Genomic DNA, 13,349 nt, shown 5'->3' with positions numbered 1-13,349 from the left:
CTGGGGTTTAAATGTAGGGCCTTTCACAGGCCAGGCAAGAGCTCTCCTCAAAGATGTACCCTAACCCTTCTAGCTCTCATCTCATGTCTGGTCTGGTGAACTTATTTAGGTTTAGAAGGACTGGTTTGACCCAGTTGTACTGAAGAATGATCCAGACGAGGATTTGTGGACTTTAACACAAATAATCATTGCATTGGAATTCAGTTTAGAGATTTGCTGCATGCCTCACTCAGGACAAGCAAACTTCCTCCAGAGATGCTTAACCCTCTGAGGAGACTTTTATAATAAGTCTGGTCAACTTATATTTGTTAAATAAATATTGGGAATAAATTAATGAAATACTCATAAGGGCATCTGTTGCTGTTCCTTGTGCTTTCCTTCTATCTGACTCAGGGTCAAAGCCATGCTGTGTAAACCAAACATATATAACACCCTTTCGGGGTGCTGGTTTTTGAGTAGTCAGTACAGAAGGACTAAGTCAGGCAAATGCTAGGAAGGATGAAGTGGGAGCCTGGATTGAGCCAAGAGTTCGAGGTCAGGACTGGCAACTTAGCGAAGCCTCATCTCAAGAAGACAAAGGAAATACGAATTGCTTTTGACAGAGAGAGAAAGAAGGGGGAAGAGAAGGAGAGAACACTGAGGAGAGAGGCAGCCAGTGAAGGTGCTGAGCTGTGCTTGTCCTCCCCTTGCAGGACGTGGTATCTGGAATTGATCGGTCTTAGCAGAAAGAACATGGAACAGATCAGGAAAAATAATCTAGACTGTAGTTTTAGGCCGCAACTGTACTGTTTTGGAAGACATTAAAAAAATTGCTAAGTGAGTTTGACTTCTGGTTTCTGGAAGAACTTTCCTTTGGATCAGCATTAGTTAGGGATGAATGCTTTCAGGGTTAATGATGTGGCTTGGCAGAAGTCACTTGCTGTTAAGTCTGACAGCCCGACCTGTGTTCAATCCCTGGGACCCACACTAATAGGGGAACCAACTCCTATTACCCTCTGACCTGCACACATGCACCACGGAACATGAGCACACACCACACACACACACACCACCACCACCATACCAAAACAAATAAATAAATTAACTAAGGTAATAAAATAATCTAAGAATGCTTTCTTTCACAAGTCACAGAAAATGGAGCTAGAATGGCTGAAAGAAATAAGCCCATTTCTTTTCTAATAGTAAGAAGTGTGAAGGTTGCTAATAGGTCCGGGTAGAGCACCAGTGATGGGAGACCTAGATTCTGTCCATTATTCTGTTCCTCACTCCATTCTGAACCTAGTCAGGATTTCCCAAACAATTGCTGGATGCCACCTTGATGCAGAATGTCATTCTGTATGCTATGAGTATGCATTGCTTTTATTGTTTAATGAATAAAGCCATTTTAGCCATAGGCCAGGAAAACTACAGCTAGGCGGGAAATCCAAACGAAGATGCAGAGAGAAGGAAGGAGGAGTCAAGGAGACACCGAAGGAGTAGCATGCCGGAGCATCACTGGTAAGCCACAGCCTTGTGACAATACACAGATGAATAGAAATGGGGTAATTTAAGTGTGAGAGCTAGTCAGAAATATGCCTGAGCCACTGGCCAAACAACTGTAATTAATATTATGCCTCAGAGTGTTATTTCATAAGTTGCTGCAGGGACTGTGAGTGGGAAAGAAACTGGTCCAGGGGGACCCATGGAACAGAAAAAAACATTCAACTCTGCCACCTGGATCTTTTGATGTCTATAATTCCAGTCTGTCTACCTACTGTTACTGTAACATGGTCATCTATCCAAGAGAAATGGTTTTTGTGGCTCACCAGCTTGGAGGTTTTAGTTCATGATCATGTTGGTTATGGTCTGTGGCAGAACTTCATGGTGACTGTAGACATTGTGGCCATGTATTTAAAAGAAATAAACAGACCAGAGTACCACAATCCTCTCTGAGGGAACACTTCCAATAGCTTAGTGTCCCTGTCAGCCTCACCTCTTAAAGGTCCCATCACTTCCCAATAGCAGCATGTGGAAATCAAGTCTTTAACGTATTGGCTTTGTGGGGACACTACAAATCTAAACAGTAGCCAGAAGGAGGGACAAAGGGTAGAAAAGAGGTTTTCTCTTTGTAACACTTTATTTCTGCTTCGAAAGGTGCATGCTGTCCACAGTTTTCCTGCAGCTCATGACCGAAATGACTCCCCAGCTGTGTGAAAGCAGAGAAAAGGACAGTATCAGCCAGCTGTCTTGCTGCCCCCTTACAAAAACGGGCTTAGAAACAATGGCGCCTACAGAAAACAGATGTTGAGTGAACATTTGCCACAGCAGTCAAGACAGAACCAGTTCTGTGCCCATGTACAAGTGAGCATCCATCCTATCAAGCACAATTTGATGGCTTCCCAGGGAATTCACAGCCAACCTATGGTTACCCTAACACAAGCACTTGACCAAGGAAAGCAAAGTCCCAAGGTCATTGATGGAAGTGAGGAAAAGAATGAGATCATAGCTATTTCCCCAAAATTCATATATTTTAAAGTCTTTCCTAGCATCCACAAACTGTTTTATATGTAATTCAAAGCCTATGACTTGCTTAGAGATAGTGGTATTATTTTAAATCTATGGATGACTGCACACGTAATTCACACATACAATCCAAAACCCTGTGTATTCAAAGAGGAGGAGGTGAGAGTTGAGCTCTGTCTATGCCTGGCAAGACATAAATGGGCATCTTGCATTACTTATATGCCTTCAATTTATGGTTGCTACTTTTCTCAGTACACAAGTTTCTCATTCACTCATGCCTGGGGAGGACAATCTTTACCAGGAAAAAATTCTTCTCAAAAGAATAAATGCAAGAGAATGACAGCATAGTCTAGAATTTAATATCTAGCCAAGGACCATGTACTGGCATCTTAGTTACCAGATTGGCATTACAGGGAGGCAATGAAATTTTCCAGAAGTAGAGCCTCTTTGAAGGAAGTTAAGTTGCTGGGGATATGCATTTGAAGGCAGTAATGGGACCCTGGTCTTTCCTCTTGGCTCTTTTTACTTCTCTGTTACCATGAGGTGAGCTCATGATGACATACTGCCTTGCCACTGCCCAAAAGACAGTAGACTGTGTGACCATGCTCAGACACCTCTGAAACTGTGAACCTAAACCCCTCCTTCTTATAAGTTGATTGCCTCAGATAGTTTGTTGCAGTAAAGGATGGTTCTTCATAGAAATGGCTATTTGAAGGACAGGACCCACCAGGCCACTAAGAAAAGAAGCAGCAGCAGTGAGTGGTGGGAACAGGTTCTTAGCCCAAGGAGTCTCATTCCAACACCCCATCCTTAACTACTGTCTTGTTTCAAAACCTCCATCCTTAACTACTGTCTCATTCCAACACCTCCATCCTTAACTACTGTCTCATCCCAACACCTCCATCCTTAACTACTGTCTCATCCCAACACCTCCATCCTTAACTACTGTCTCGTTCCAACACCTCCATCCTTAACTACTGTCTCCTTTCAACACCTACATTCTTAACTACTGTCTTACACTGTCAGGTTCTCACCAGATAACAACCAAGAAAACCGTTAGTCCAAAGAGGACCCTAGGCATCCTGTGAAATGATGATGAAGGACCTCACACATGATCTCAAGAGACGAGGAAAGGGTGATATGAACGAGAAGCTCAGAGCTCACAAGCCTGCATGGTGGGACACAGATGTCCCCGATCCCTGTATAGAACTGAAGATACAGAAAAGCCAACAACATGGCAAAGCGAAGTATCAGAGGCCAGTAATCAATGAGACCATTTCTCATGTATGAGCCATGGAGCTATAAAAAGAACTTCAAGCAGCCTCTTCAGCAAGGTTTTGCAGAATAGCCGCCCAAGAAACGGCTTCAGAATTAAGCTCTCAACTTCTCATGCCGAGCCAATTTTCATCAGATGTGTCCTCATCTTGCCGTTTTGAGTAAGAATGGCCCTGCACTCTGGTTATTAGCTGAGTTCAGCCAGACAGCCTAATACCGACTCACAGCTCAGAAGAAGTTCCATCAGCAGCCTGCACTGCAGAAGTAGCAATCACATAGCCAGCCAAAGCGAAATTAAGAAATTTGCATGTCATTTATTAATATCCTCCTTGTCTGTCAAGCAGCCTTCAAAAACATGTTTTCTTCCTTTCAAAAGAAGCTAATTGTAATGAGCTCATCCATGCTAAGGATCTCAGGCCAGGCTCTACTCTTCCAAAAGCGTACAGAGAGTGAACAAACACCAAGGATGTTGGGCCACCTCTAGTCTCCTCTCTGCTCTACCATCTGGAACAACTCTCCCACACATGATGACTCGTGTCTAAAGAATGGTCAGGTTCCCACCATGATAGATCTTGAAATAAAAAGGTGATTCAAAATACTCCAAAACAGGGGTTAAAGAGAGCACTCAGGGGTTACGAGCACTTGTTGCTCTTGCAGGGGACCTGGGTTTGGTTCCCAGCACCCACATGGTGGCTCACATCCATCCATAACTCTAGTTCCAGGAGATCTGTTGTCTTCGTCTGACCACTGAAGGCATCAGGCATGTACATGGTACTCATACATATTTGTTGACAAAACATTCATAGATGGAAAATAAAACTTTTAAAGTCTAAAAAAATTCCAAGATGCCTGGGTGTTGACTGTGGAGTTGCTGATCAGTTAGGTGGGACAAGGACATGGTGGCTCTGGAAGAAAATGTGCTGATGTTTCAAAGATGCACTCAGGACTGAAGCATAACATTTGTAAGTTACTTTAAAGTATATGAACAAACCCTTCACAATAAATAAAATATAAAATGTCAACAAAATTGATATATCCACCTAATGGGTTAACACATGTCCATTACGCTTTTTTCTCTGGCTTTGCATGTTGGACATTTTCACAACAAAAATAACTCCAGGAAGAGCCTAGCCTGCTAGCTCGTTGGCCCCTTGTTGGAAAACACCACATTCTCTCCAACCAGTCACAACCACCCTTCACTAGCATGCCATACGTAGGTCTCAGTCTGTGTCACCTGACATCATGGTCAAAGACAGGGTGATAATGGCTGTCACTAACATCTGAGGAGCTTCCTCTGGATGTGGTCACATCCTAAGCACAAGGATCGCCTCACTTGGTCCTCTCCACAGCCCCACGCAGTTGAAGATGTAGCCATTAGTAGCCCCAGTAGTAGAAACTGAGACTCAGAGCAGTTTAATGTGCTGAAGGTCACTCAGCTACTTAGCACAGCCAAGAGTTTCTACCAGGGAATTAATATTACGTTAAACTGCCTCATCCAGTCAGTGATCTGAGTTCACAGTGCCTCCCATAAAAGACTGGTTATGGAATTTTTCTACCCCACAGGGTACTAATTACTCTCCTTCTACATACAATAATGCTAGGTTTCAGTAGTTCCTATTTTTTTGGTATTTCTCCAGATTCTCACAGACACTTTTCAGATTGTGTTGCGGGGGGGTGTACAGAGGTTTCTGTACTGCCCAGTTCCACAGCTGTTCAGTCCCAAAGAAACACACAGAGGTCTACATTGATCATAAACCAGTTGGCCTATTAGCTTAGGCTTCTTATTAACTCTTACAGCCTATGTTAAGCCATAATTCTTGTCTGTTTAGCCACGTGGCTTGGTACCTTTTATCAGTGAGGCATTCTCATCTTGCTTCCTCTGTGTCTGGGTGACGATTGCAGACTTCCTGTTCCTAGAATTCTCCTGTTCTTGTTGCCCCGCCTATACTTCCTGCCTGGCTACTATCCAATCAGCATTTTATTAAAGCAATACAAGTGACAAATCTTTACAGGGTAGAAGACCATTGTCCCACAGTACGCGCGCGAGCGTGTGTGTGTGTGCGTGTGTGTGTGTGTGTGTGTGTGTGTGTGTGTGTTCCCCACATGAGTGTAGGTGCCCTTGAAGGCCAGAAGAGGTCATCATCTCCTGGAAGCTGGAGTAATAATCAATAGCAGCCAATTATTTGTTCTGGAAACCAAACCCTGGTTCTCTGTAAGAACAGCAAGTACCCTTAGCCACTGAATCATCATTCCAGCCCCAGACACTTGTAGGTTTCGACTGATAGATTTACTGTAGGGTAAGCCCCTGGAGACCAGGGTCAGACATGGCACTAACCTGTGGCCATCCTGTAAGCCTGAGCCGTTCATTGCCAGAGATTCCTGACTCATTTGTTTGAGTGCAGTCTTCACCCTGCAGGTTATAGCACTCTGTGGAGGTGTCCTGAGTCCATTTTCTTGCTATCAGAGTCACCGGAAATGACAGTTACACACCCATCATTGAAGCCCAGTCAGAACACAGTCTGTCTGTCTATCTATCTATCTATCTATCTATCTATCTATCTATCTATCTCCTACATCTGGGTCTATCATCTGTGTCTGTTAATCATCTCCATCATCTATATCAATTGATCTATTGTCTCTGCCATCTGCATTTATTATTATCTATTATTTATCTATCTTTCTATCTATGGATTATCACCTCTAGCCCCTATATCTGTGTGTCATCTATCTCTACCATTGATCTTTCATCTATATCTACATAATCTATCTGTATCATATCTATCAGTCATCTTTATCCACCATGTATACCTCTATCATCTGCCTCTATTAATAAGTCTATTATCTATCTACCTGCCTACTTACCAGCTGTCTGTCCATCTGTTATCTATCTACATCTAACTTTGATGGGTACAAGCCAGGAGAAAGGCAGTATCTCTTGTTTCACATTACTTTATCTTGAGACACAAATTTTTCCACTAGTCTCTGCTCCATTATATTGGTAACAAACACTTCTGTGGGCTTCTTAGATAGGCAAAGGTGTAACCAAGATCTGGCTCCAAGATTGGAAGGTTCTAGCTCCTTGGTCAGATGACTGTGCCTCATCACTTGGAATCATGTCTTCTCTTCAGTATCCAAAGACCATTTTCCATTTTTAACTAAACCCTCTTATTGTTGTTGGCTTCCCCAGTGCTGGCTTACAGGAGAGTGGGGTGTGGGGTACAAGAATCAGTCAGTTTAGGCAGGCAAGACTCCCTATAAAAAGCAAACACATATGGCCTGGCCTGTGTCAATCCTTCCACAAAAGCCACTGATGAAGGTTCTCTGAGTTCATTGAGTTTTCAGGGCTGTTTTACAGACACCCAGAGCCAGGCCAGTTCTGCTAGAGAAAGGTCATTGCCCTCTGAGGACCCACACACTTGCTGCCAAGGTCATTTCAGCCTGGGGCTCTGTCCAAAGGTAATGAGTGAGCACTCGTTTCCCACATGATGGACACTTCAAAGGGACTGGATAAAAATGACATGCTCCAAAGGTCCCCAGTGAGTTAGGTAAACTAAGCTCAGCTGCTTGGCCATAGGTAAGACATGGGGAAGAGATGTGAGGGGCATAAGATGAGGCATTGTGGCTGCTGACCAGGACAGAGAACAGCCTGGGCTGGGCAGAGAGTTGTGAGAGTGATTTCCAGACTCCCCTGGGAGCTACTCTCATCCTCACACAGTTGACCTCCTTCCATCTGCGAGATTTCTCAGCCTGGGAAGCTTCAGGAGTTTGGTCACATTTGCCTTCATATCTAGCCATACTTAGAACCATGTCTGGCGTCCCAGGGTAGTTTGATGACATTCAATTGGTTCAGCACAAATATTCCCATTCTGTTTCCCAAGAACTTCCCATCACTGGCAATCAAAAAAAAAAAAAAAACTGAAACAACAATAGAATCACCCTTTCTTCCATCAGTAACCTCTCCACAGAATAAAAGCCAGCATTGATATAAACTGAAGTACTCTAATCCCACCTGAAGCCCTAACAATACCAAGAGAGATAGTCCACACTCCTATTGTCTTTCACGTAATATTGTGTCACCAAAATTAGTGAAGACAAACATTTCCACGGCTAAACCCAAGTTGGAATAGAAGGAAACCAACCCACGTGTTGGTTTCTATCTATCTGTGGTGTATCTATCTGTTCATGCACACATTCAGGAATTTTTTTTTTAAGTAAACATCTAGGGAACACAGAGAGTGAAGAAGGAACTATGAACATAGGAGGTGCTGGGCCAAGTTGCTGGGTTGCTTGTTAGCACAGATGAGGAGTGGATAACTGTCCTACCTAAGGTCACCCAGTGAATGACAGCGTCCCAGGATGCTCCAGGAGACAGAAGCTTCAGATGGCTCCCTGTCTTTTACTAAGTTTGCCACTGGAACTTGCCATCGTGAGGGAGAATGGATATACACAGGCCATTCCTATAGGCACCTGAGCCTCCGTGCCTGAAGGGATTCACACGAGGTCAAGTAAGAAGTTGCCCTGGTCCAGGCAAAGTATGAAAAATAACTTCGGAGGAAATCAGTACTATGGTTCATGTTATTGAACTGATACAAGAAGGAGGTATGAAGGTGGAGACTGCCCAACAGGTGTGTCAAACCTTTCGACATTTCACATGACATTGTTATCAAGAAGGTTTTGCTCAAGAATCAGACAATTTTATAACTGAAAAAGAAAAATGAATAAAAAAAAGAAAAAAACTCTTAATATTTTAATGAAGGTTACGGCTCTGCATTGAGCTGTGTTCAACTCTATCCTTGGCCACGTGCAGCCTGAGGTCCACAGTTGGTTTGCCTGAAAGGAGGAGCCCTCCTTGGGTAACTCAGTGAAGAAAAAGGGCCTAGAACATGCTCAGGAAACAATGTCAATGAAGAAATGGGTAAGCAAACATTTGGATCATAGATCTCCACAGCCCTCTAGGAATTCTGGCGCACTCAAACTGACGTCACCCCCAAAGCTGCAGAGCGCCTGAGAGCTCAGACAGTCCTGTGAGTGTTCCATGGGTTCTGGTTCTAGAAAAGAGCTGAAAATTCAGACCCAGACTGCAGATTCTTCAGCTTTCAAGTAGTTGGGGAATTGTCCAGGGCAAGATTGTAGTGGACAAGGGGATGGGAGCCACACCCATGGATGGCTGCTTCCCAGGGTGGTCAAGCAAGTGGGTACAGGCAGAGGAAGAAATCATATAAAATCCGGGTTTTAATCTCCCTTTGGGTATATGCTCCCTGCCTTCCATAGATGGGGGTCTCAAGAACCATGACCAAGGAACAAAAGAAAAATGAGCCCAAGCCAGGAACCCAATATGTGCTTGTGTGAGCATCGGAATACCAAAGGAAGTGAGGTGACCTTCCTAAAGAATCGTGAACACAAGTCTCCTGGGTCCGGCATGGCTGTGCACAGGGCATGACCAGTTCCAATGGGAGCCATGGGACCCGAAAAGAATTCACGAAGCGCAGCAGTCCATTCTTACGAACATACTCGACACCCAAATCTGAGCGTTGTGAGCTCTAAATCATTTCGTGACTCCAGTTTCCTCTAAACCCCTGGGATGTCTCCAACCATCTCAAGGGAAAGATGCCATAAACTTCTCAAGACTAAAATAATATCAACTGTATTCGTCCTATGTGACCAGAATGTGCCTGCTTACCACCAGGCGGCAGCTAGAGGGAAAATGTCATATAGAATCGAACCCTTAAGAACTCCTGCAGGCGCTTCTCAGGATCTGAGTATGGAACAAAATCCTCAGGAAAACATTGCTGCAAGTACCCAAAATATGATGGGATGGGGATAACCACTCTCTCTACAGTTCATTTCCAGTCCCACTGATGATCCCAACAATCCCACCATTGGCCCTATTTAATCTTCTAGAAGATCTAAATTACGTCGTTTCTCCCAATATTTGCTTATAATTAACAAAGAGAGGGTTCAAACCCAATGAACCTGTACCCTGTACCCTACACTCTAGGACTTCGGATTCCACTGGAACCGGCAGCCATGAACCCACGCTAGACGCTCTATACTTGTTTATGTGGTTGTGAGCTTGATTTAAAGATCACTGGGAGGAACTAGAAGGATTTAGAGTGACTTTTTGTTTGTTTGTTTGTTTGTTTGTTTGTTTGCTTGCTTGCTTGCTTTTCGAGACAGGGTTTCTCTGTGGTTTTGGAGCCTGTCCTGGAACTAGCTCTTGTAGACCAGGCTGGTCTCGAACTCACAGAGATCCACCTGCCTCTGCCTCCCAAGATTAAAGGTGTGCGCCACCACAGCCCGGCTAGAGTGACCTTTTTAAAGAATCACAAGCACAAATCTCCTGGGTCCAGCTTGGTTGCACACAAAGAGGGACCAGTTCCAACGGGAACCAAGTTCTCAATGTTTAGATTTGGGCATCGATTCTATAAAGAGAATTGGAAGAAGCAGGGGCACGCTGATACCAAGTCTGATGCCAGACAATGGGGCTTGGCGTATGTATCAGGAATCTGCTTTTCCATTTTAATTGGGTTCATCTCTGTCACCTACAAATGAAAGGTCCCTGATGTACATCGTGCATACAATGATGATGTTCCCCCAAATGATCCAAACAGAAATTCCATGAGGGAGGAGGAGCATGAGGCAAGGTTTCATGGAACCCAGGCTGGCTGTGGAGCTGAACACAACTTTACATTTCTGACCCTCGTGCTTCCTCCTCTGGAGTGCTAGGATTGCAAGCATGCATTACCACGCTCCATTTTTGTGGTTCTGGGGACCCAACCTAGGGCTTTGTACCTGCAAGGCAAGGGTTCCGCCTTTGTATAGCAATTCCCAAAAGCTAGTTCCTAAAATGTTAAAGCAATGTCAGTTTCCCAGGCATGCATGCTCAGTGTCCCTCTGAGGAGCCCACTAAGAAGGGGGTATCACCCACTGAGGATGTTTAGAAATAACCTCCTAGCTATATTGTAACCTCTCTGTGAAAGGAACTCTGGGGAGACAGTGCAGTGGGGAAGCGTGTCTGTCCTGGCACACCAAGACGGCAAAGAAAAGTCAAGGATGGAGACCTGGGGGCACGGAAAAGGAGCCTAAGGTCGTCCCCAGAAAATACTTGGACCACGGGTTTTCAGGATGATGCGGTAGCATCCTGCCCAGTTGCCTCTGCCCACCCCTTCCTTCCTGCAGTGTGGGGAAAACCGGCCATTACTGCAGGATTTGGGCTCCAAAGTGAGACTCCTAAATGGCTTCACTTCCTCTAGCAATGATTGATGTCATCTCCCGGGGAGTCATCACCTCAGTCCCTTAGGGATTTCCTGGGGGCTCAGGATGCCAGCCACCATACAGTTCTGTGAAACCAAAAGATGCAGACATGCAAAGCAGATGGAGACTGGATATGCGTAAGCTGCTGGGAAGGGGGCCCGTGTGTGGTCAGCGGAGAGGGAACAAGGGGGTTTTGCTTTGCTTTGAGGCTTCCCTGTTTCAGGTCATGGCAGCCCCACCCTTCTGACACTCAAGCTTAAGCCATCACAGCCTCTGGAATCCTCTTCATCCCTCTCCTCCTCCTCGTTGTCTGTGTGAGATGTGCGGTCTGCTCCCGCCTCCTCCTCTCCATTCTCTCTAGCTGTGCCTCGTCTTCCCTACATCCGCCAGACTCACCGCAGCAGCACCGAGTAGCCTTTCTCAAATGGCCACACTTCTGCCAGACCCAAAGATTTTGAGCAGTTTGTTTTGTTTTGAGACAGGGTCTCTCTACATAGCCCTGGCTGTCCTGGAACTCACTATGTGAACCAGGCTGGCCTTGAACTCACAGAGATCCACCTGCTTTTGCCTCCCAAGTGCAGGGACTGCACCACTACGCCCAGGCTATTTTGAGGACTTTTGACTCATCTGTGAGGAAAAGCATATTTTCCAAAGATGCCAGACCAATCTCCCCCATTCCTCACGTTTCACAAGACTCAGGCATTCTCAGGGGCAGATATGGTCTATGTTCCCGCCACTGAAACTCAGTAGGGATTGAGGACCATGATTGACATTATGTGACTTCTTCCAAGATTAGAACATTTTTTTTTCTTTTTTGGTCTAGCTCTCTTGGGAAACTTCCCTTCAGGTCTTTGTTTGCTGACTATAAAATCATAGAGCTGCAATATGGTGAGGACCCCAAGTTATAAGGGGACACCATGTCTAGGTGTCTGTAATGTGAAGTCCCGGCTGACAGCTCAGAAGGCAAGGAAAGATTTTTCTGGGTAACTCTTTAGCTCCAGCTGGTGAGTTGGTGAGCCCCTAGCCCTTGAATTCTGCTCAATAAAGCAATGGGCCTCTGGGGGCTCAAAGCTGCTTTGGATATAACTTGTTATATCCCGAATGGATACCTGATGTTTTCTTTTGAATTCTTACAAAAAAAAAATGTATGAATCATCTGGCCACCACTTGTAGAAACCACTTATGAAAATGATGCGATCCGGGATTAGGGGAGCAGCTCAACCGTCAGACATGTGCTTAGCCCCGGGTCCCATCCCCAACACCTGCCCAACAACAGCAAAAAAATCAGTGTATTTGAACAGCTGCCTGGAGTGAAGAGCTGAGCTGACCAGGATAAAGTTTTCAGTATTTCCTATGTACCATGTGCATTGCAAACTTCCCAGGCCTCCACCATCATGTCATGGGTGGGAGCATTAGTTATCTGCTTAACTGTTACAAAAATTGAAGCTCGGAGTCAGAGGAGTGGGATTTCCCAAAGCTTCCTTGGATACAGGTGACAAACTGGATGTATTACTTCATTTTCTATTGGTGTGCTAAAATACCGTGACTGGGGCAACTTATAAAAGGAAGCATTTGGGCTTACAGTTCCTGAGGAACGTGTCTGTCACCATCATGACAGCGGAGCCTGGCAGCAGGCGCGGGCAGCTGGGAACTCACATCTTAAACAGAAAGCAGAAAGCAGAGAGAGTGAACTGGGGATGGCACCCAGCTTTTGATTCCTCAAAGACAACACCCAGTGACATGCTTCCTCAGCAGGGCCTCACCTCCTAATCCTAACCAAATAATGCCACCAACCAGGGACTATGTATTCAAACATCTGAGACTGTGGAGGACATCCCATTCAGACTACCTCAGCAGCAATGCAAACCCAGGGTCTGCTGATGTCAAGTTCCGGTGGTCCTCACCATACTTTCCTAAAGAAAGAGCTGGAGAAATGATTGACAGTTAAGAGTGTGTACTGCTCTTGCAGAGGACCAGAGTTCGGTTCCCAGCATCACCCTTGTGGAGTATCTTACAACCATCTATGATGATCTTTTCAGGGGATCTGATGCCTCTGGCTTCCCCAGGCACCCACACTCATGCAAACACAAACACGCAAACATACACACAAACAAAACCATTCATCAAGAACCCAGAGAGCACTTGGCATGACTTGGCTGTCTTACCTCTCCCAGGACATCACTGAAGTAACTTCCCCTTTTGGAATCAAGAAAACAAAACCGCTGCTTTGGCTAGAGAAACATGTTGAACAGGCCAGCAGTAATTTGTTTCTATTCTTTTCCATGAAACTGCCCGAGGTTATCCTGGTTTTCATTAGC

This window comes from Chionomys nivalis, chromosome 5 (assembly GCF_950005125.1).
Source record: "Chionomys nivalis chromosome 5, mChiNiv1.1, whole genome shotgun sequence".
Taxonomy (NCBI): Eukaryota; Metazoa; Chordata; class Mammalia; order Rodentia; family Cricetidae; genus Chionomys; species Chionomys nivalis.
The sequence above is the reverse complement of the archived record's forward strand: the minus strand, read 5'-3'. Positions refer to the sequence as shown.